This window comes from Triturus cristatus, chromosome 4_2 (assembly GCF_964204655.1).
Source record: "Triturus cristatus chromosome 4_2, aTriCri1.1, whole genome shotgun sequence".
In the NCBI taxonomy this organism is placed as follows: Eukaryota; Metazoa; Chordata; class Amphibia; order Caudata; family Salamandridae; genus Triturus; species Triturus cristatus.
In genome coordinates, this window is record NC_140586.1 from 71,809,568 (window position 1) to 71,833,429 (window position 23,862).

At 42.2% G+C, this 23,862-nt stretch overlaps 1 protein-coding gene across 2 annotated transcripts in view; it reads right to left on the minus strand.

Moving 5' to 3' along the window:
• Window positions 1-20,751, minus strand: part of ECSIT (ECSIT signaling integrator) — a 126,096-nt gene extending 105,345 nt beyond the window's left edge. The window contains exons 1-2 of one of the 2 annotated variants that reach the window (XM_085600574.1): window positions 20,618-20,743; window positions 17,864-17,908 (exon numbers count right to left, since the gene is read on the minus strand). The gene's annotated coding sequence lies outside the window, so the exon portion shown is untranslated. Of the gene's footprint in view, window positions 1-17,863; window positions 17,909-20,617 lie in introns of both variants that reach the window. The other variant, XM_085600573.1, reaches the window with a different exon arrangement.
• Window positions 20,752-23,862: the final 3,111 nt, after the last annotated feature.

The following is a 23,862-nucleotide window of genomic DNA, read 5'->3' on the forward strand; positions in this document are numbered from 1 at the left end:
GTCCAGATATGCAGCTTAGGAGAGATGTTCTCCACCTTAAATGTGTTCGCTCAAGACATTCTGATATACCATTTTATAGGTCACCTCATTCGCATAAGACCCAATGTCTGTGTTCCAGAGAAGGAGACATCTTTTATCTTCAGTTGTACTTTCAGTGAAAGCATATGAGGTGCAACCATGGCAACTGTTTTAAGCCCACCATGTATCTATGTCCATGGACAGGCAGTTCCACTGAGTCTTTTGCAGATTTGATCACATGATTGGAAGTAGGCATTATTTCTTTGAAGATGGAGTACAAAATTATTTTGATGGATATATGAGGTCTGTACATAAAAAGCAATAACATTTGAATAGCATTTTTGTTTGCTTTCAGAAAAGATAGAAATATGGAAGTTACCTGTATCAAGCATTTTAAAGAAACAATTTGCACATTACTATAGTCAGGTCAGCTTCAATGTAGGTTACCTTCATAAACCAGAAAGGACATTTTAAAAATCCGTAATGCTCAACCTTTCCAAATAGCACAGAGACAATGCCAACATGGTCCCTTATTGCTCTGGATTGAGGGCGGGGTCATGCTATAGCATGAATAATGTTATAGCATAGATGTTTTACTGGGTGAGAGATTAAATATGGCAGTCTCCTATGTTGTTCTTGTACATGATTTACGGCTTCCTCTGCGTCAGGCTTCATTTCTAGACTCGTTTCAGACTACCCTTTCTTAACGCCCTATTGCTACCAATAGGCAAAGCTGCTTATCAAACTTGCTTGCGAGTGAGAAATGATTACATTTATGCAGCCACTTTGTGCCATACTTTCTTGCTCAGAAAGAGCGTATGTCAGTGTTGTTTATACAAGTGAACTGATGATGAATGAAAATGGAACCCCTATGTACAGCTAAAATAAACATGGATCTTAGCAGGGGAATTCTCTGGCAAAAACCAGGGGTCTTGAACTATAGAAATAACATTTTGTCTGGGCTCGTCTTCTTTACTCTGATATAGGAAAATGAACGCTCTAAGGAGGATCCTATTTTGTATACTAGAAGTGTTGCCGCAGGTTTTGGCTCCCTGGTCCAAAAAAATTACACCAGCCATTACTTCTGGGACAGTGGTGTAAACATCAAGCTTCCTCAGCTCCCTATTTCTGCCCTCACCAAAGAGCATAACATAGTGAATCAATGAACTCCTCGACTGAATGGATTCAAGGGACTGAGGAGACTACTACTCTCCGTATTTTAGACTGCACTGTAATTGGAATGTTCTGACAGCATGACATAGATCTTTTACGGTGCCTATGTTAATGAGATCTATTTCTAAACTGAGACCTGTCGCTATGAGATGTTGTTTTTGGGGCCTCTGCTATAGGTTATTATGGTGGTGGAAACACTGTTTAGGTTGCAGATGCTGAGGGATACAGAGAGGGTCATTCTCCCGTCGGGACAAATGTTAGCTATTCAACATTATACATCACTTTGAACACTTTACTGCTGAAAAGGTGTGGGAACAACAGTAATAATGAAGTTTATATGACAGACAAATCAAGCTCTCCAAATTCAAGGGCAGGGGCCTCACTGGCCTCTCCCCTTTTGCTGGATCTGGACAGGAGGTCACAGATCTTTTGTAACCTTCCCATGAAAGTCCAGTTTAATCATTTGGTAGACCCAAAGTTACTAAACCTTATGTATGCCTTTGCTTGACATACAGCTTCACACTGGTGAGAGCTGGCACAACAAACCACAAAAACTATATTCATCATTCGAAGACTTCTTTCCACTACAGGAGTGGCACCTATCAAAACAAGCATTGAAAATGCAATAGGTCTCGCCTTTAATTAAGTTAAAGCCATATGCTTTGCTAATGGTATTGCATAGCAAAGCAAATGGCTTTAACTTAATTTCCTGTGCGCCGCGCCGGGAGCAGGCCCCCCTCTGGCGAGGGTTTAAGCTGCCTGCTTTGATGTCGATTTGGGACCTGCAGCGCTTTGAAGCCCTCCATTAGGGCTAAATTAAGGCAGATTTGCTACTGTTTCTGCTCCATTGCAGCATCGGAGCGGACCCGAACCCCGTGTCGGATTTGCTACTGTATCTGCCCCACTGCAGCATCGGAGCGGACCCGAACCCCGTGTAGCCCTCGGCAGAGGCAGAGTGCACTCACGGGAGTACTCTTTTACTCAAGGCCCTGTGCGGCGGCCTGGGCATCCTCTACCTCATGTACGCAATGTTACAGAAGTTGATCTAAATACGCGTGATGCGTGTGACTGTGCATACGTATATAAACGGACACTTAAATACGCGCATGAATGCATTATACACGCACGCCTGCTTTTACGCATTTACTTGAGTATATACACGGTTAGGGCTCAATAAACATATGTAGACAGGTGCACACATACATATATACAGTAGTCTACGCACTCACAGTAAAATGCATATATACGATGCAATGTGCATGTATGCTCGTATATTCGCATTAAATGTACATTGTATGCTCTATGCGCACGTGTGTGTGTTATTATATATAAAGATACATAAACACACATCCATACAATACACGTGTATTAGGCATGCACGTGGGCCTTTACATCCAAACTTGTGCATACCCGAGCTGGTGCCTTTCTACATGGCTGTGCATTCAGAACACACCTATACAAACATGTATCCTTACGTGTATGCAACTGCAGTGAGTACACACGTGGATTAAAAATTGCGTAATTTGCGTTAAAATGTAAGCATGCATTTTAAATATACATGTGTACTGCACAGATATGTTTAAATATACATGGCACGCTGCACATACTCACATGCAGATATGCGTGTGTTAAAAGCAAACAGTACCCCACCATGTATTATTTGCTGTATAATTTAAATACTTTAAGGAGGCAGGCAAGAGAAAGAACCCCAGATCACATGCAAACACAAAATAGAAAAGAACACTTTCCTTTGTATGCTAATTGTCTGGGCACAGAGGCTCTCCTGGAGGGAGCGCTCCCCTGCCTCTGCCCAGCGCATTACTTTTGTGCTAGAGCGAGCGAGGAGCACACATAGCGCGAGAGTTGAAGGGATACTGCCGGTGACAACCCTTTGTAAAACAAAGAGCCCGAGCGCGCTGATTGGCCGGGCTCGGGACGCTTTGCGAAGCTGAGAGTAGGGCGCGCGCGTCAGTAAACGGATTGAAGGGGAGGGGGCTTGGCGGGGCACGCGCGTTCAGATGTACAAAGATGAATGCTCTCGCCATTCACAAAGGTAAACATGCACGCGTACGGACAAAATTAAAGTAAAAAAGATGGCGTTGGGCTGTCCACATGCGCGTGCATTTTTTGTCCGTACGCGTGCATGTTTAGCTTTGTGAATAGCAAGAGCAGCCATCTTTGTACATCTCCACGCACGTGCATTCAGCTTTGGCTGAATCGATTGCAAAAGGTCCTCTCCATGGCGAGTGCAGCGCATGCGCTGCTTTCGCCAGGCGAGACCTAAAGTGCCACTGAAGTTGATGAAAGCCCAGCTGTAAACAAAAAAATAAACATGGCACCTCCAAAAAGAAACTTTGACTTAGATAGCCAGCATCTGGTGAAGGGACAAAAAAATTACTTTGGTACAACTTTGAATAGGGTTCCTAGAGCTACACAGCATGAACTGCATAACTGAAAAGTCCATGCATTTAGGAACAGATGAGTTCCTGGATTCCTCAACAATCTCGTGAAAGTGGTGAAAACTGTGTATCATTTCAAGTCTTTTTTTGAACTAATTAGAACTACATTTTTACGCTATGAAAGAATGGTTTCGAAAGCCTAATTTAATAGTCTAAAGATTTCACAGCATCAAAATGTACTTCAAATCGACTTAAGAAGCAGAAATGTAGCCTTTGATAAGCACATCTTTATAAGACCAGCAACCAAAATGAAAAATCCATCTACCTCAAAATATGGCAGAATCGAGCCAGAGATATTTTAACGGTAATGAACAGCAAACATCTAAGTATAGAGAAAGATTTTTTTAAAACTATTTACAATGAAATGAGAATGGCAGAGAATTATTTAAAAGGAGGTATGTGTAAGTGAACAGCAAATACTCTAGACACAGAATTATATCGAAAGTGAGAGGAGCCTTAGAACAGGGGTGGACACAGATCATTCGCCAAGTAATGGATTCACATTTCAGAAAATGGTCAACAAGTCATGGCTCATTATTCAACTTAGTTTATCGTGTGACAGTCTGATTACGTTAAAATTTTGGGGCTTCAAATCTTGAGAACGTGTAGCTTTTCTGGCTTATGTACCTTCAAATATGTTGAGTAGGTTAGCAACAGAAGCAGATTATGCATAAGGCTCTATTACAGGCATTTCTCAAGTTTTTTTCTGGCATCACGTGGGAGCTAGGCTAGCTCGTTTAACACCAAAGTGACATAGTTATACTTTCCATTTCCAAAGAGGCTGAATGAAGGGTTGTGCGCTATGAAAGTCATCTAATGGAATCATGTTTAATTTCTTCAGTATGCAGATCTGAAGGTAAACTGATTTTACAGTCTGACATCCAAGCCTAACCATAGAGTGGGGAACCGGATTCTAGATGACCTCAATGTATCCCATCTACTGACAAATTCCCTCAGCTACTTTTCTTGCTCACCATGTTTAAAAAACAAAATTAACATGGGATGGGATCGGGTTTTGCACGTTCATTAACTCTTTGGTCTCAAATGGCATGCCAAACCATTACTCTTCTTCCATCCTATATCTCTCAGTACTTACTGTGTCATGTAGAGTGCGAAGCTGAGGCTGGCAGTGGCGACACGCAAGTGGATCTCGTCTGCGGTTCACTTTTGAGTCAGTCTACCTCTCTCTACATGCAGAAATGCTGTGTGCCCGTCTGTCCACAATACCTACAGGTGATTTTGACAACTTTTTTTATTTTTTATTACATCCTAGTGCCCCTTGCGACAAATGTGTCTACGGTGCGATGAGGGCAGCAAATTTACTGTATCACACTGCTCCTTACCAATCTGCATTATGAGAAATCCAAAAAAGTTAGCTTTTGTGGAGATAGCTGTTTAGAAACCATCATGTGGAACTCCGATGAACATGGCTGGTCTAAGTTTGTTTTATAGAGTAAACAATCTGAATATGGTCTTTTAGAAGTTCAGCATGGAGATATTTTGAGCTATCCACTTTCATGGGTGTGCAAGTGGTTTTCTAAGTCTCTGAATGGATGTGTGATTGGCTGTACGGGTGTGAGTGGGTAAGTAAGTGGCTGTGTAGGTCTGAGTGGGTGTGTCACTAGCAGCACGAGTGTGTACATGGGTGTGTGAGTGCCTGTGTGGGTCTGTGAGTGGATGTATGAATTGTTCTCTGGATCTGTAAGTGGGTGTGTGAATGGGTGTACGAGTGGTTTTATGGGTCTCTGGGTCGGTGTGTGGATGACTGTATGGGTGTATGAGGGGTTGTGTAAGTGTGCAAGTATGTGGTAGGTGTGTAAGTGGCTGTGTGGGGCTGTAAATAGGTGTGTGACTGGCTGCATAAGTGTGGATGTGTGAGTGCCTTTGTGGATGTGTGAGTGGTTATCTGGGTCGGTAAGAGGGTGTGTGAGTGGCTGTATGGGTGTGTGCAAGTCTAGTTTGCAGATTTTTATATAGCGCAGATTATCACCCTTGAGGGTGTGCAGGTGCTGTCCATGGGCACGGGGAGATGACGTGATTTGCCCAGAATCACAGAATGTTGTGCAGACACCGAGACTCGAACTTGGATCCCCAACTCACTAATCGTCAGCTCTGGCCACTGTGCCACATCCTCTCCCTCTCTCTGAATGGGTGTGTGATTGGCTGTGTGGGTGAGTGTTTGTAACAATGGGTGGGGGTGTGGCTGTGTGGGTCTGTAACTGGGTGTGTGAATGGGTGTGGTGCCAGTGGTTTTTCTAAGACACTGAATGGGTGTGTGATTGGCTGTATAAGTGTGTGTGAGTATGTGCTGGGTGTGTGAGTGGCTGCATGGGTGTGTCACTAGCGGCAAGAGAGTGTACATGGGTATGTGTGTCTGGTTGTATTAGTGTTTGTATGGGTTCTGTGAGTGGCTTTATAAGAGTGTGAGTGGGTCTGCGAGTGCCTGTGTGGGGCTGTGACTGGATGGCTGAGTGGTCCTCTGTGTCTGTAAGTGGTTGAGTGGATGTATGGGTGAACAAGTGTTTTTCTGGATCTCTGAATGGGTGTATGGCTGGCTGTTTGGGTGTGAGCAGGTGTGTTTGTGTGTGGTGGGTGTGGGAAATCGTGTGTAAGTGGGTGTTTGGATCTGTGAGTGGCTGTATAACTATATGTGGGCGTGTGAGTGCATGTGTGGGTCTCTGAGTTGTTCTCTGGTTCTGTAAGTAGGTGTGTGCGTGGCTGTATGAATGGGTGCAGAAGCTGTTCAGTGATTTTCTGGGTCTCAGAATGGGTGTGTGACTGGCTGCATGGGTGTGTAAGTGGTTTTCTGGGCCTGTGAGTGCATGTGTGAGTTTGAGAGTATGTGTGTGTGTGAATGAGTGGTGGGTGTAAATGGCTATGTAGCTCAGTCAGTGGGTGTGTCACTAGCCGTATAAGTGTGTACATGGGTGTGTCAGTGTCCGAATAGGTGGGTGAGTGACTGTGTGGGTCTATGAGTAGATGTATGAGTGGTTCTCTGGGTCTGAAAATGGGTGTGTGAGTGGTTTCTGGGTCTCCGAGTTCATGTGTGAGTGGTTGTATGGGTGTGTGAGTGGCTGTATGGGTGTGTGGGAAGGCCTGTGTAGGCATTTGAGTGGTTCTCTGCGTCTCTGAGCAGATGTATCAGTGACTGTGTGGGTGTGTGAGTGGTTCTCGGTGTCTCTGAGTGCATGTGCGAGTAGCTGTATGGGCATGTGAGGGTTTGTCTGGGTCTCTGAGTGGGATTATCAGTGACTGTATGGGTGTGTGAGTGGTGGTATGGATGTGTGAGTGGTTGTGTAAGAGTGTGTCTGAGTGGGTGTATGTGTTTTTTAAATTGGGGTCTAGATCCGTGGATCGCTGCAGATTCACACAGGAGAGCTGCACTGAGTGCTGCGGTGGAGCCACGGATCCTCATGTGTCAAAAACAAAACAATTTACTACCCATGAGGGGTCCCTCACAGACCACTCCAGTCAGTCCTAAGGGATAATGATACCTCTCTCCTGACCCCTTGTATTTTATTTATACTTTATTCCCCTCCTCAGGAACTGTGTTCAGATTCACAAAATGACGGCTGCAACTTTTCTCTCAAGTTGCGGCCAGCCAATCACAGCACTGCTGTTGGTGCATGGATCCACCTCGGTGGATTCACATCTCTAGATATACAAAAGAAATATTCTTTAACTCCAAAACTAATGAACAGATGTACACCAAATTCCACAAACACTATTTCTGGATTAAGATCCAGCTTTCTGCCAAATCTGGTGTCATTCCGTTCAGTGGTTCAGGCTGTAGTCGTGTCTAAAATCTCTATAGACAATTGCATGGGCAAAACGCGTTTTCGTACCCCTCTCTTTTTCCTCGAACCCCGCTTCACAAATCACCCCAACACTTTCCAGACAGCAGCTGAAGTAAGTGCCAAACTAGTTTTGAATGTTTTGTGGAGATTAGTCAAACTGCACCTAAGTTATTAGCAAAACAAACATGCATTGGCATAGCCAATAGGTCTCGCCTTTGGGACCTTTAAAGTGCTTAGCCATGCAACAGTTGATGTTGTTGTACCAAGGATATTGTGCTGCATAACTGACACATCCCACAGGTCATGGGGTTCAATCTCTAGCTTTTTCATTGAAAAGAGTGCTTCTACTTTGACCAAGATCTTTAATTGATAGCGCTACCTAGCCCAAGTACTGGGCAGCAACAGCTTTAGGGGCATACTATAAACTCATGTGAGACTCTGCATACTTGCACAATTTATGCCACTTGAGTAATTGGGGTGATGCAAACAATATTTGTACCACGGGAAAGGTGTCAAACTGCTTTTCACGTTATTTGAGGTGTTTCCAAATATAGATGAATAGTCACGTAGAAAATAAGGTAGGTGCTTCTGTCTTTTCAAATCTGAAAGCCTTTAATATCTTTGAGGCAAAACTAAAACAGTGCATTACTATTTTACGCTACTTTTTTTATGGTTACTTTGCTCAAATCTCTGACACATAGATGATTTACATAAAAGGTGTGTTTTATACGTTTAGAAAATATTCCATATTCTCATTTTTACCCTGGCTCAAAAGTTTCTGCTGTAGGGAGCAGAGCAAAATTAAGGTGTTAAACAGTACAATGGGGATTTCTTTTTTTTTTGCCCAGGTGCCAAGTATCTTTAAAATTGCCTCTGGTCCATCTTTGTCAAAATAATGTCCACAAACCTTTGCCCCCGACTGTTCCTCAACGACAACATTTTGTGGCTCTCACAGAGAGACTCTATTAAGACGGGTTTTTCCGAACTCTTTGCTGCTCAAATAAAAAATAAAGACGCAAGTCCACTGGTGCCCAGAACTTGCCAACATGTGACAGAGCAGCGCCTTAAGCACTGTACTTTAGTTGCTAGTTTCACCACCAGCAGGGGGTGTACCAGGGACCAGTGGTGCAGCAAGTGGGTCACAAGCCCTAGTGCAAGGAAGGAAATAGCCCAGTTGGCCATTGTTTGAAAAGTAAAATACAGCAATAATCAAGGTTCTGTGCCCCCGGTGCCACTGTACCTACTATACCAATGGAAGCTAAGCAATTGCCCGACATACTGCGTGTGTTCAGTCTGCTCACAATCAGATCACCAAACTGAATGGACTGAGCGTGAAGTGGGACAGGCAATGTGCCCACTGCAAAGTGACACTTATTTGTATGTATGTGTGTATGTATGTATGTATGTACTCTACATGGAGGTGTTCCTGGGCTTGTCCTGCCAATACGAGTGGGGTATTCCTGCTCCCATGGTGCGATGTACACGTCGGCGCCCCACAAAGGGTATGTATGACACAAGATTTAAACACTACAACATAACGCTCCTTGCCTCTGACAGCTGGAATGCGATCTGTGCATGCACGCAAAGAGGAGCCCACCCTTCTGTTTTTCATTCCTTGGTGTTTATAGGTTGGTTGGTTTATTTATTTACTTGTTTGTATCTCACTTTATATAGTAGGCACTCTGCCCAATGACAATAGTGCGCTTCAAAAGTGAGCAGGAAGTAAAGTGTGGATTACAATCATCGCAAAATACCCAATAAGGAAGGAAGAAAACAGACAAAGCGAACAGTGGACATCGCGATAGTGAGGTCAAGGCAACCAAAGGGATGTGGTGAAACGACCCTTTTCCCATTCTAAACGCCTCTAAATTAGGAGGACTCCAAGGCCTCTTTTAAACGAGGTAAGTCTAAAGGTTGTGGGAAGGACTCATATACTTGCTGCACTGTCAGACGTACATCCACACATTTTCGTTATCTTTGAATTATTATTGTCAATTTTATTTATATAGCACAATTACCCCTGGCGACACATTAAAGCACTTTGCAGCAAATAGCTGAATATGTAGGAGTACGGCCTCGTCCCAGTTTGCAGAAGATGATCCATTTCTTTAAAGTCATCATAGGACCAGTTCCTGCTCCGCTCTTGTGGCCTTTTCAGTAGGTGGGCTCCTACACACACATAGCTACCCTTCACTGAACCGCAAGCCACCCGTGGTCGCAGACAATCTATAGTGCCATTCACACTATAAGGCCAATTCGTAAGGCAAATATAATCCTCAAAATGGTGTTTTTAACATGCTGTGTGTTGCACTTAAGTGCCTAAGAGACGCCATGTTGGTGCTACATAAAATATTGATACAGATGAAACTGCTCCAGTGCAGCAAAGGAAGATGCTTCCTCTTCATGTGTAATCGCCCACCCTTTCTATTCGGAACCACCCTTTCATCCCACCCACCACCGTGCAGCCGCAGACAGCCGTTTTGTACCAACGCTTTGTTTTCCTGACAAGCTAATGACAAATAAACATTTTTAATGTCGGTCGTTGCACCCATTTACATTTACAGACTAGTCAGGAGTGGTCCATTCAAGCCGTAAATACTTTAAACAAGCCGGAAATCGTCTATTAATACCCAGTAAACCCACACAGAGAAACCAATATCTTACATTCTTGGATTTGAGGTAAGAGTAATAAAAAGCACACTCTTTTTATTCTCAACAACGCAGCCCTGTTTTCAGGAAGAAACGTCAGGTTGCAAGAGACCTAGCTTGAGATAGAGAAACGAGTCACTGCCACTAAATAACCATACATTAACATCCTGGCTGTGTCTGCTCCTTTCCATACTTGTACATAAATGGATCTAAAATGGAGGCATATGGCTCATGAGGAGGGATTTTCTGCACTAGTGTGATGTCTGCACTTTAGGTCCTCTTTCACAGGCACAGAGAGTAGACTGCTTCCTTTGATTTGTCATTTGGCAGCCCGTTACACATAGCAGCATAAACGGCATTTTCACAAAGGAGTTCAAAGCAGGCATTTGTTTGTTAATGCTGCTCCCGCGGTAGAGAACCCGCCTGAGGTGCATTTTCAAACAAGCATTGGCCGCGGGATTATCTGCACCAGTGTGATGTCTGCACTTTAGGTCCTCTTTCACAGGCACAGAGAGTAGACTGCTTCCTTTGATTTGTCATTTGGCAGCCCGTTACACATAGCAGCATAAACGGCATTTTCACAAAGGAGTTCAAAGCAGGCATTTGTTTGTTAATGCTGCTTCCGAGGTAGAGAGCCCGCCTGAGGCGCATTTTCAAACTAGCATTTGCCGCGCGGCCGAGACGCGCTCTGTGGTGGGGGAGGGGCATCCAGATGGTGCCTGATCGTGAGGACAGCCAGATTGTGGCTGTGCGCGTGCACGTAACAGCAAGCCTTAGGCCAAAAACAAAAGCTTGTGGTCGCATTTCTAAAGCCCCCACTCACTAAATGTCTCGCCAGATCAGCGCATGCGCTGGCTCAGAGAAGACCTAAAAAGCACTTTTACTAAGGAAACTAGGTCCTAACTATAACTACCTAGTGGCGCCTGCCAGTATATATTATATATGCCTAAAAAATAATTAAAATGTTACTAGACCTGCAAGTCAAGTGACTTGAATAATCTACTCGACATAAATGTAATGTGCTTGACCAATACTCTGGTCTCAAATTGTGTGATCTTAGGCAAATATTTTATTTTATCAAGATGCATTTTTCTTTATTACCAAATATGAGGGCACCTTTAAGTGTGTAAGGTCAGCATGGGTTTGCTGTACAAAAACGATTTTTTTATTGATTTAATAGACTAAACATTAGCTCCATGTATAATAAAAATCTAGCCGGCATTAACGGTGCACATGATCCCTCACTTGCTTCTTAGTTCATCAATAACATTGTCATCAGGGCGAGAACAGGAATTTTTCTAACTACATGTAGAAAAACTCTCACTTTCAATAGATAAATTACTGAAACATGATGTGATAGTGCACTGTAATTTACGGACAGCACATTTCCATTGAAATGGTCACAAACTCTCCCACTGAAATGCAATTTTACTGTACAAACATTAATGAGGAAATTGGGTTTCGGCAAATATTTTTCATTTGCACATCATCAAGTAAAGTGTTCTAATTTGTTTTAGTCCTATTCAAATATGCTTTCTCTTATAATAAGCTGGTTTCCCCAACTACTGAAGTATTTTGAAATCTATGTACAGTTCGTTTACAAGATATTTAAATGTGTTAGAAAAACAACTGACATCCTGTGGCCTTTCATTTCACACAGCACGACTGTCAGACAGTCCACTTTAATCTCCAAGATAAAATAAGGAACAATTTGTAAGAATACCACACAGCAAATGGAACAACATTTTAAGACAACGTTTTGCTCTCTCACTTTATGAATTAAAAGAACACATGTCCTTTGTCAACTGGAGTTCCTTGCCAGGCTGGGCCAGTAGTCCCTAAAAATAGATTGCCCTGGTAACATCTGACTCACCATAGCGAGTGGGAGAGTAGAGAGTAGAGAGTAGAGAGTGTGAGTATATATATATATATATCTTCATTTCCAATCCAGTGACGATAATCCGCCGAACAAAACAGGACACAGACCCAAAGTAAGTGCTGAGATTAAATGTTTACTAAATTGTGGTTAATTACTTTCATTATATATAATGCCAAATACAAATAACATACATATGCATATCCAGAAACTACTGTTGAATCTAAATAAGTATGCAAGGCATTATATAAAATTGAGTACAGAGTTGGAATTTGCAGAGATTACGCCAGAGGCTTAGAGAATGGATGGGCTTACGTGTGAAATGGAAAGTGCCTAAAACAATAAGGGGGGACAAAAATAATACTAATGAAGAAAAATTACTCATGATGTGCAAAAGTGTACGAATCTAATAAGTCAGATTATGTTATGCAAAACTCAATGTTAAAATAACTGAGTTAGCCCTCAGATAAATTGGCAAAGTGGATAAGGTGCGTAAAGTGCAAAGTGCAAGGAAGGGGAGATGCAAAGATGTGTCAACGGACTAATAAAGTGGAAATCACGGATAATCCGTTTGGCATAAATGACAATAGTTGGAATATAAGGGAGGACAAAGCTGAGTCACCTCCAAACTTATATATTAATCTAGGACACAGTTATAGCAGCAACATGCACAAATTACCTCAAGTGACAATTTAAAAGCATGAAAATTTGCAGTCTTAATAGAAGAAGAAAAAGTGCCTGGTGTAAACAAAAGACGATGTCTCTTGGAGAAACTGAGTTTGAAGGATAAGGCGATGGGAAGTGCAAATGTTTAGCAAGAAATAAAATATGTATAAAATATGTATAAATATGTGCAAAACAGCAATTGTAAACAATCTTATATTTGACAATAAATATATATATCTTGATAATAAATAGTCATAAATATGAATAAATAAATACATAAAATCTTTTCATCCCTGATCTGCCTCTCTTAAAACAGTTCCTGGACCAGTTTTAATCATATATAAATAATATATAAATAAAGTGCACATGCATCTGAATCGTAGCACCATAATAAATAATCAGGTCAAACACTAAGAGAGTATTATATCTACAAAATGGGTAGTATGAAGTACCCTTATCATAATTAAAGACATGTATATAGATCTTCCGTAGCATTCAAGCCCCCTGGTGACTTGGTATCGAGCTGAATAATGTATCTAGTCTCCAGTTGTCTCAATTTCTGGTCCCTGTCACCACCCCGTCTGCTAGGGGGTATTGTGTCAATCACATAGTAGCTCAAATGTTTGATGTCTGATTGGTGGAATTCTTTAAAATGCCGAGCTACCGGATGTGTGTTGTCTTGGTGAGTTATTGCTCGTAAATGTTGTAAAACGCTTTTGTGAACCTGAAGCTTGGTGCTTCCTATATATCTTAGGTCACAAGGGCACGTGAGAACATAGATGGCATATTCGGTTTTACATGCGAGTAATTTTTGTATTTTATACTCTCTGTCACAAAATGGGGTGGTGTAGGTCTTGGTGTTTTTACCATGGATACATGCTTTGCACGTTTTACATTTAAAAAAGCCCTTATGAGTCTGTAGCCATGTTGTACTCTCAATGATTTCAGGGTTGGTGGTGACTAAGCTATCCCTCATGGATGGTGCTTTACTGTACGTAATGGACACACGTTGCGGCAGCAAGGGTCCTATTACAGGATCGTTAAGTACTAGTGGCCAGTTGTTTTGTACTATCTTTTGGATAGCTTTATGTTGGCGACTGTAACCTAAAATCAAACGAAATTCTAGGGCTACAGGGCAGATGGCAGACACGGAAAGGGAAGCTGTGTGTGTCTGTTTGTCTTTGAGGAGGCTGTCCCGAGAGCTACTCATGGATTTGGTGATCGCCTGTGAGACAATGTTGGGGGCATATCCTCGTTCGAGGAATCTCTTTTTGCTCTCCAATTGGGCTTTATGTAAATCCACTTCGTTGCTACATATGCGTCTCAAACGGAGCATCTCACCGTAAGGTATACTATTGATCAAGTGTTTAGGGTGAGAGCTCTGAGCATGCAAGGTGGAATTGCCAGCTGTCTTTTTTCTGTGAAGGCGTGTTTCGAACACATTGTCATGAATATAGATTTGAGTGTCTAGAAAGTCAACCTCAGTTTCACTGATTGTAGCAGTAAACTTTAAATTCAAAAGGTTGAGATTAATAGCCGTTACAAAATTAGAGGCTTGTTCTTTGGTCCCCCGCCAGATAACAAAAAGATCATCAATGTAACGAAGCCATTTGATGATATGGCATTCAACAGTATACTTGTGTTCAGTTTTGAGTACCAGCTCCTCCCACCAACCCATGTGAAGACATGCGTAGCTGGGGGAGAAGCTGGCACCCATTGCTACACCCTGAATTTGCTGGTACAATAAATTGTTAAACATAAAGATGTTGTTGTACAGACAATATTCCATCATTGATATAATCATATCGCTGTGTTGCTGATCATATGGTTTTTTTTTTGCCAAATAGTATTGGACTGCATTAATACCATCAGAGTGTTGGATACTGGTATAAAGCGAAGATACATCTAAAGTCATTAAAAGATAATCTTGTTGCCAGTGCACATCCTTTGTTTTCCGAATAAAGTCACCAGTGTCTCGCACGTATGACTCTAAATTTTTGACATGATCTTGCAAAAAGTAATCTACATAGATAGATGTATTTTCCAGTAATCCATCCTTGGCTGTAATGATCGGACGACCTGGCGGTTTGTCTCTGTTTTTATGAATTTTGGGAATAAAATAGATTGATGGAGTTGTAGGATTGTCTTTCTTGAGAAATCTATATTCATCTTCACTGATAAGGTCTTTGCCTTTCCAAATTGCCAGTTTTTTGTAAAATTTGAAATAAGTGTCTTTAAGAAGTGCTGTGTTGCTGCGACTATAACATTGTCGATCATTAAGTTGGCTAAATGCCTCTTTTTTGTATTCCTCCTGAGGCCAAAGGACGATATTGCCGCCCTTGTCACTGTTGCGTATAACTATATTTTTATTTTTTTGAACTTTTTGAATCAAGCTCGAATACTGCTGGTCCTGTTTGTTGTATTTCTTCTTAGTATTCAGCATAGATTTGTTGAGTTTTTTGATGTTCGCCGTGACTGTTTCATGAAACACATCTATTGCATCACGTGGGGCAATCGGATTGAATTTGGAGGTTGGTTTAAAGGGAGTCCGAATTTTCTGATTTCCTTGTTGTGAAATTTCCTTAGTCGATGGTAGGTTCCCAAGTTCTTGTGTGGTATTACCTTCCCATAAGTCAGTTAGTTCATTGAATAATGGCACATCTGACTGAGTTAATTTAGATTGGAAATTGTCATCAACTTCAGAGATGTTGTGTTTGTTCCGAGAGTTGTCATTCTGGAGTAGGAAATATTTTTTTAATTTTAGTTTTCTGACCCCTTTATATATATCCATCCTGGTTGATACATAATTGAAATCATTTTTTGGGCAGAAAGATAGACCCAGACTCAAAATACGGATTTCTTCCGAAGTAAGTTCTAGTTGAGAGAGGTTGATTACTGTGTTATCGTTAGGGGTTATAGGGTTTACCGTTTCCTCCAGTATCCCCAACCTCTTTTTTTGTTGTTGAAGGCGGCGTTTTCCTGCCTTCCGTCTCTGGTTTCTCCTGTAATTTGCAGTTGTGCGGCCTGCTCTCTTTGTGGCCTCGGGCGAAGAGTCTGTCTTCTTTCTTCGCATAAAAAATTTAATTCTTCTCCAGGAGATGGTTTGACCTTTTGTTGTTGTCCCTGAGGCTGCCGCATTTCAGATTCTGATTCACTTCCACCCGTTGAGCTGAGGTCAGAAAAAGTAGTATCATTGATGGTTCCCACTTTTTGGTACAGCATTCTGTTTGTTGTGGGATTTATTGATCTTAGACGCCCGAAGTGAGTCATACTTTCTTGCAAATGTAAAAATGTGTCCAAGTTCGTAATCTGTTTTGTCTCTAAGGAATTTAAACGCTTTACGTTCTTGTATTTTTTCCTCTTCTTTTTTGAGTCTGGATGTCATATCTTTACAAAGTTTGATAATCTCCTCTGTTTCACCAAGTTTGTCAATTTCTTCGTTAAGTTCATCAATTTCTTTCAAAAGCCTTGCCCGGTCAATATCGGCATATTTAATAAGGATAAGGACGAGTTTACGTGAGGATTCCAGGTTGCATTCTGCCCACTCACGCATGAGGTCAGGGTTGGGATCTTCATACGTGGGGGCAGTTAGTATACGAAGGCCACGGGGGATACGTTCCACATCAATGTATCTTTGCAAAGATCTTGATTCCCACCATTTACTTTGCTCCATACGCATCTTTTTTTCAAGTATTTTGAATTTTTGTTTTGCCGAATTAGATTCGTTACTGTCTGTGTTTACAAATGTTGTGGCACTGCGAGAAGCCGTGGGAGCGTCCGAAAACATTTCCATGGCGGCTGCTTCTCTCTCTCGCATTGTGTCAACCGACATCGTGAAGGAGTTGATATATATATATACAATGTCACTAAACGCTTGTTCTGCACGTAAAATACGGCTAGCTGAGCGTGTGATGCACTCTCCACTACCCCAGAATACCCAACGTCCTACCTGATTCGGTCCGTAAACACCCGAGTCCTCCGACTTGCGTATCACCGACTATACAGGTTTCTTGGATATAATGGGTTCTGGGGGGGTCCGACGCGTGATTCCTTTCTCGGACCAAAATGACTCCAGGAAAACCCGGAACGATGTTCTACTGTACGCGTCGACCATGCAGCCAGTGGAGGGGTCCGTGGGTGACCGTGTAGAACAGGAACGGTCAATCACATTACTTCATTTCCAATACGGTGATGATAATCCGCCGAACAAAACAGGACACAGACCCAAAGTAAGTGCTGAGATTAAATGTTTACTCCTTCTTCGCCATGACGCGTTTCAGCTCGTCAAAGCCTTGTTCACATGACATGTCGGAGCCAATCCATGAAAGTTATTTAAAGTGCAAATACAATTACGTAGCCACATCACATGATTCGAAAGCCATGGACATAGAAACAGTAAAACTGCCAAAATTGAACCTCAATACCAACTTGCGGCTAATATGTAAATGAACTACACATTTGATGTCAAACCTTCTGTTGCTCATGAATACTTGTAATATATATATATACACATACTCGCCACTGCAGTCCTCAGCTTAAAGACGATGCAGACCCAAAATCAGTGCAAAAGTTATTTCTTTATTTATGGACCCGTTTGTCCGCCATCTATACACACACACACACACACACACACACACACACACACACAACCCCCCCGGCCTCAAGAAATCTGCTAGCCCACTCACTATTGGTGAGTCAGATGTTACTGTTTGGCAACCATCAAACGCGTTTCGGCTGCTACAGTCTTGATCACCGAATATATATATTTATTCAGTGATCAAGACTGTGTAACAGCCGAGACGTGTTTGATGGTAGCCAAACAATAAAAACGTGAAAACCCACACACGGCATTGTGATCCTTTGTATTCAAAGGAGTATAGCAGTTTTATATAATGCAAACACTGTCCAAGGGTACTAGCGCGTTTTACACGAGCACCAGATTACATTGCAGAAGATCAGGTTCACTTTATTTTCAAGACAGTAAATTAAGTGATTTGCCCAAGGCCAACACCAAGATTTAAACGTGGTTACCCAGATTCAATGCCGTCAGCTCTGGCTGTTAGGCCACATCCATACTTCTCAATTTATGTGTGAAAGTCATACACAAGTGGGATGGTTATGAATGATCCAATATAGTGAAAATATTCTGTGTTGAAATTACTTAATGAAGTATATAAAAAAAAAAAACGCACACACATAGCAGTAAAAAATACTGGAAGGTTCACCTGGAATATTTCTTGGGAATACTTCAAGTGCTTGCTTCCATCACACTAAAGAATTAAGAAAAAAAGTGCATTGTTTTTGATTTCGCTGATATATTCTAAAATGTGTAAAGTTTATTTACAGGTATTTTATTGTTTTGTGTTACCAAAATATGACACCCTAATGCCTTTCCCTTCATACTCCCAGCATGACTGACTGACACATAGTTCATTTTAAAATCTTCTCTCACTTTGCAGTCAGAGAAAGAAAAGTAAACACTAATCCCAATGTTAAAAAGAATAAGCAGCTGATTGTCAATGGACATAGAATCACATTTGATCTCTGTCTTTAAAGCACAGTAAAGACTGAATACTGTTTTGCGGTACACAAAAAATCTGTGGGTCGTCAGCCGTTTGAGAAATGCAGCCATAAAGGAACCTACAGAGCTAATCAAAAATGCCAGTCAACCAAAAACTAACCATAAAGTGGCATCTATCTCTTGCACGCTTTCACCTATCAATTCAATTCAATTCAATTCAAAAATAATGTTTATTTAGACCAATTGGTCTATAAACCACAGCATTTACAATACCATTTAAAAATGTCCACGTTGCTAAATTATGTTCTTAAACATTAAGAGTCATAAAATCCTTAAAAAAATCATTCTTAACAATTTTAAAACAGTTTTATAACAGAATTTCATTTACAATTGGAAGGCACTAGCTACTCTTACGCCTCTAATGGGGCGGGGAGCTTGTATATACCTTGCATATATTTCCCAATGGCTATTGCTATAACTAAATTTTCCATATAGGCAAGAAGCTCCCATGCTTGTAAGCGCGTCCTTACACCATATTTTAAGAATATCGGACGGATGAATAATTTACGTAAATTTAAAAAACTTCGACAATCTAATAAAATGTGTAAAATGTTGCATTTCAATCCTATCTTGCACGTACACTTGCCATCAGGTTGCATTAAAACTGATTTTATTGCGCAATTTATTATGGCTGGGTTAATGCCAATTCTTATCCTAAGTACTTCCATTCTTAACCAACGGTTCGGTAGTAAATCGAGATAGGGAAAGCTGATATCTTTCTCCCAGCTAGAACGCATGAATTCTACAGAATCTTTCCTAATCAAATACTCGCGATCTGTTACTCTAGAAAATTCTTTACCCTGCATTTTAAGTACACTCTTTATTACATTTATTTGTTGGGTCAGGGGGTCAATTTTCATATTCAAGTGATCACACATGGTCAAGAGTTTCCTTCTTGTGGCCTTAGCCCACTTTAACTCACTGGACTGGATTTCTTTCATACACCATTGGGACACCTTTAAGACCTCCCCAAGACTCAAACCATTCCAAAATCTAAGAAAACTTCTCTCACTTTGCAGTCAGAGAAACAAAAGTAAACACTAATCCCAATGTTAAAAAGAATAAGCAGCTGATTGTCAATGGACATAGCATCACATTTGATCTCTGTCTTTAAAGCACAGTAAAGACTGTTTACTGTTTTGCGCTACACAAAAAATCTGTGGGTCGTCAGCCATTTGAGAAATGCAGCCATAAAGGAACCTACAGAGCTAATCAAAAATGCCAGTCAACCAAAAACTAACCATAAAGTGGCATCTATCTCTTGCACGCTTTCACCTATCATACTGCTGAGCGCTGCACCACGTAACACTAAAACCACACGTCCGTGGTCGTCACAAACATAGGAACAAAACAAAGCCATTACATCTATGTCCCTCGTCACAATCATTACATGTGAAATAATGTAACCTCACTCGTATGACTGTGACAAGAACGAGATGGACTAACTAAGGGTAATGAAGATTACCGGTTTATCCATTCGTCCACGTTGCAGTCATTACAAGTGAGGTAACATTGTAAGTATATAGCGAGCGCTTACAACCCCCGACGAGGCGTCAAAGCACTTTTTCGGTCAGTAGCACGCTACTCCAGAACTCATAAAGGATTAGTGGTGAATTAGTATAGTGAAATATTAAAGTAATTTGAGTGCTGGATATGTTTGTGACTTATTTGGATTCAGAAGGATAGTGGAGGGATAGAAGAGGCAGAAAGGTTTGCATTATATAGCGCTTACTACCCCTGATAACATTACCTCACATGTCATCACTGTGATGAGGACGAGATGGGCTAAGGGTAATGAAGATTCCTGGTAGTGTAACCGGGACAACACCCATCCAACCCTAAAAGGTATAGCGTGCTATCCATGTAGGCAATCGCTTCAGCACCCCACATATGGGTATTAAGCGCTATATAAAATGTATAATTCAAACCAACACACTCCAACAGTGCCAGCTGTCGGTGGGCACAACGAAGAGCTACCCTGATGGAATCCTACCCCGAAATATCACTTAAAGAGATACAATGGAAAAAGACTCATTCAAAACACTGCCCTCCTGTCACGAGATACATGGGGGGAAACGCAACAGCAGGACGAGTCCTTTGCACCGCTTCCTGGACTCACATCTCGAACTGTAACTAAAAAGGGTTGTGAAACCAGGACGGGGTTGACGAACAAGCTCAGCGGATCAAAAGAGTCACAGTCTGACTCCAGCGTCGTAGCGATATATCAACAGCCAATATCCCCTGCTCCAGGACACTGAAGCCAAAAACCTGATTCGATAAGACACAAGCACATAACCCAACAACAGACGGAAGTAAGTGTAGACCGAGTCCTCTGCTGCCTGGCTATTCCCCCCGAAACCCAACCCGGCTTGTTACCCTCTTACTGTTAGTTACTTACACTGTCAATGAATTCAACCTAATGTCTGTCCTTCATCTTAAACCGGATGTTATTTGCAAGTTAATTTCACCATTTCCGAGTCACCAAACAGCCGACCTCTAGGTAAAACGTAACATGAGAGTCGTCTGAGAGAGAGGGCGGGACAAGTGATGTATAAAGTGACCGACCATTGCAGCCAATCCTAGTGCGCTGCACAGAATTTCTTAGTACTGATTCGCCGTGGTGTCTGCAAATGCCTTGGGCTAGTCATCCTCTAATACCCGCCTATCGTCTGGTGCGCTCAGCTTGGAGCGGACCTCACCGTCAGGAACCGAGCGATGACAGCCCGTTTCAGCTGCCCTCCTTCGTATTTTGAAGCTAACCCTGGTTTTGTGGGTGACAGCATGAAGAGTGGCTGATCCGCGTAGGGAACGCTGGTTGGACCCGTCAGGGGCCTCCGCGTGTGGTTGGATTGCTTTGTTCGCTTTAGACAGCAGGCCCGTTTGTTGGCTGTCATATGGGACGCAATTTGGGCAGATCGGGCACGCGGTGGCAGTTCTCTACCGCGTACGAGGTATCTAGCATTTACCGACTTTTGGTGTAAGTGGCACTGGTTCGATTCGATCCGCACTCTGCTACTGCAATAGTTGCGCCCACTGCCCTCCATCAGGCAGATCAGCAGGCATGACAAACGTTTGCGGCAGTAGTGGCTAAGTGGAGCCCGTTTCCAATGGCACCTCTTCACATGGTATTCTGAGCTCAGGAGCCAGAAGGAAGCAATGAGCTGCAGGGGCCCAACAGCTGAGAGGAAGTGCAAGGGGGGGTATAGGCTAGGAATTGAACTGGAAGCTGTACAGCAGTCAAGGGATGTTGACACTAAGAATTTATGGCACTACCTGGCCTCCCATAGGCTTTGTTCGAAACTATAAATAAAACGTACACAACAAAATTCTAAAGTTATCAACCTTGTGGATTTATTCAAAAATAGTATTATTAAAGAAAGCAAGTAGTAGTTAATCGAAAGAATTTGCATAATCTATGTATGTAAATAGAGCTGCATATGGTGACACAAAGTCCGCCCCTGAAGAAAAGCCCAGAAGATAACTGCACATTATGTAGCTAAAAGTAAAATTAGTTTAAGTTGGCTGGCTTACTAAAAGCACATCCGATAAAATGTTTTAGACAAAGAAAGGACACCATTTTCACAGCTTGGCATTGCGTAAATGCGCAGCACTGAATGTTACCTACACACCATCAATCACATTATTATTTTAAAATAACGAACTTACATCGCATAACAGTGCACACGTATCTTGTAGAGAGAAAAGCATGCATTCTGTTAATGAAAATACAATAAGCTGCTTTTGTACATAATAGACACATTAACGGAGGCTCAGCCGAGTGGCCTTGCAGAGTTACAGTTCATCATCTCCTGTGGAAGATAATGAAACTTTTTTTTTTTGTTGCACGCAGGCAGAAACCATGGTTTGCAGCTGAGTTGAAATGATTTTCTGAAATAAAGACACATGCATGTGGAAAGCTTGTACACCTAAAATAAACATGCACTTTTCTGCAGCATTTTATGAAGGATTGTCAATACGGCATGGTTATGCTAACTGAAGCACACCTAAATTAATAATTATTTTCTAGCAAATTAAAACTCATTTATAATCACCCCCCTGATAATTAATCATTAATTATCACCCTACATCACTTCAACATTTCCTTCATCATTCCTGGTTTTGTCAATTTCTTCTGCAAGACTTTCAGATAGTTTTACATACTGACCTTCATCTCATTAAAAGCAGTGTCCTCTATGTTCGTCAGTCTCATTATTGTCTTCTCCTTGTCTCTGAAGTTATGACTAAACCTCTAATGCAAATTGCTTCTAAAATATTAGAACAACGCTTACTATAACCAGGATTATTACTATTAGGGCACCAGCTATTTTGATACCTTTACCAATCTCCTAAACCTATATCTACCCAAATTCCAGGTTATCCTTTGGGTGAATCTCATACACCGTTATGTTATCAATAATGTAGGAAGGTAGGACCCTTCTGCATGGTTACCCCCTCTTTTTGCCTGGTGCTATGCTGGTTTTGAATAGTCTGACAGGGATCCTGATAATCAGGACCCCAGTCTATCTGCTTTCTCGCTAAATTGCTGTGTTAAGTACTTAGGTACCCTCCATATTGGATACGGGGGTACCCTTATCAGTCCCTAGTATATGATACTAAGGTACCCAGGGCATAGGTACACCAGAGGTCTCCCATGGGCTGAAACATGCATAATGCCACCCATGAGAGACCGTGCAAAATGGAACTATGGGCCTGCCATTGCAGCCTGTGTAAGTTGGTGCATGCACCACTCACTAAAGATATAGGCTTACTATATCTAAGGGTCACTGCATTTAAAAACCTATAAGTCACCCTTATAGCAGGCCTTAGCAATCCTGAAGGCAGGGTGCTTGGTTCTAAGTGAGAGGGTGCCCCTGCATGAGCAGGACACCTCTGCAGCCTACGGAATCCATTCTCCCAGTTTGTCAGTGAAGCAGCCATATACTTTATAGTGAAGCACCTCGTAATCACGCGATGACCATCTTGAAAACGGCTGCAACAAATCCTATCATGTTTGGTATCAAACATGTTGGAATCATACCCCCACACCATAAACGGTGTGGGGGTATGATTCCAAGCACTGGAAGAGCCCTCCGTTAGGCTCTCAGTGTTCCTGGTACCAGCCTTCTAGTCCCAGACAGCACAAAATGGTTGCTGCCGACCAGAGACACATTTCTGCCCTCCTGCCGCTGAGCCGAGCTCGAGCAGAGGAAGGTAGAACAATAGGCATCCTGTCACAGGGACGTGTGACTACCTCCCTGACAGGATTTAGTGTACTAGGGCTGGGTGGGTGAGCTTGCCAGCGCCAGAAAGTCTGCACGAGGGGCACATTTGGTGTCCCTGTGCATAGTCCAGTTCAAACCAGTCATGGTAGCTGTTGGCTCCCACTCTGGTGTAAAACTAGACAAAGGACATGGGAGTAACCTCTCCCGTCCAAACCCTCCCCTGGGAGGGTCCCCTGAATCTTCCCAACCCTTTCCCTAGGGTACTTAAAAGTTTACGTGGGTTTAGGTCTTTAGATTCACTGTGGGATAAGATTCAGATCAGACACCATTGCACTTCTACCATCTGGGCACTCTGGACTTCGATTGTGCCTGACTTCGTCTCCCTCCGAGTCTGATGCATCGTCTGTGCCTGTGCATCATA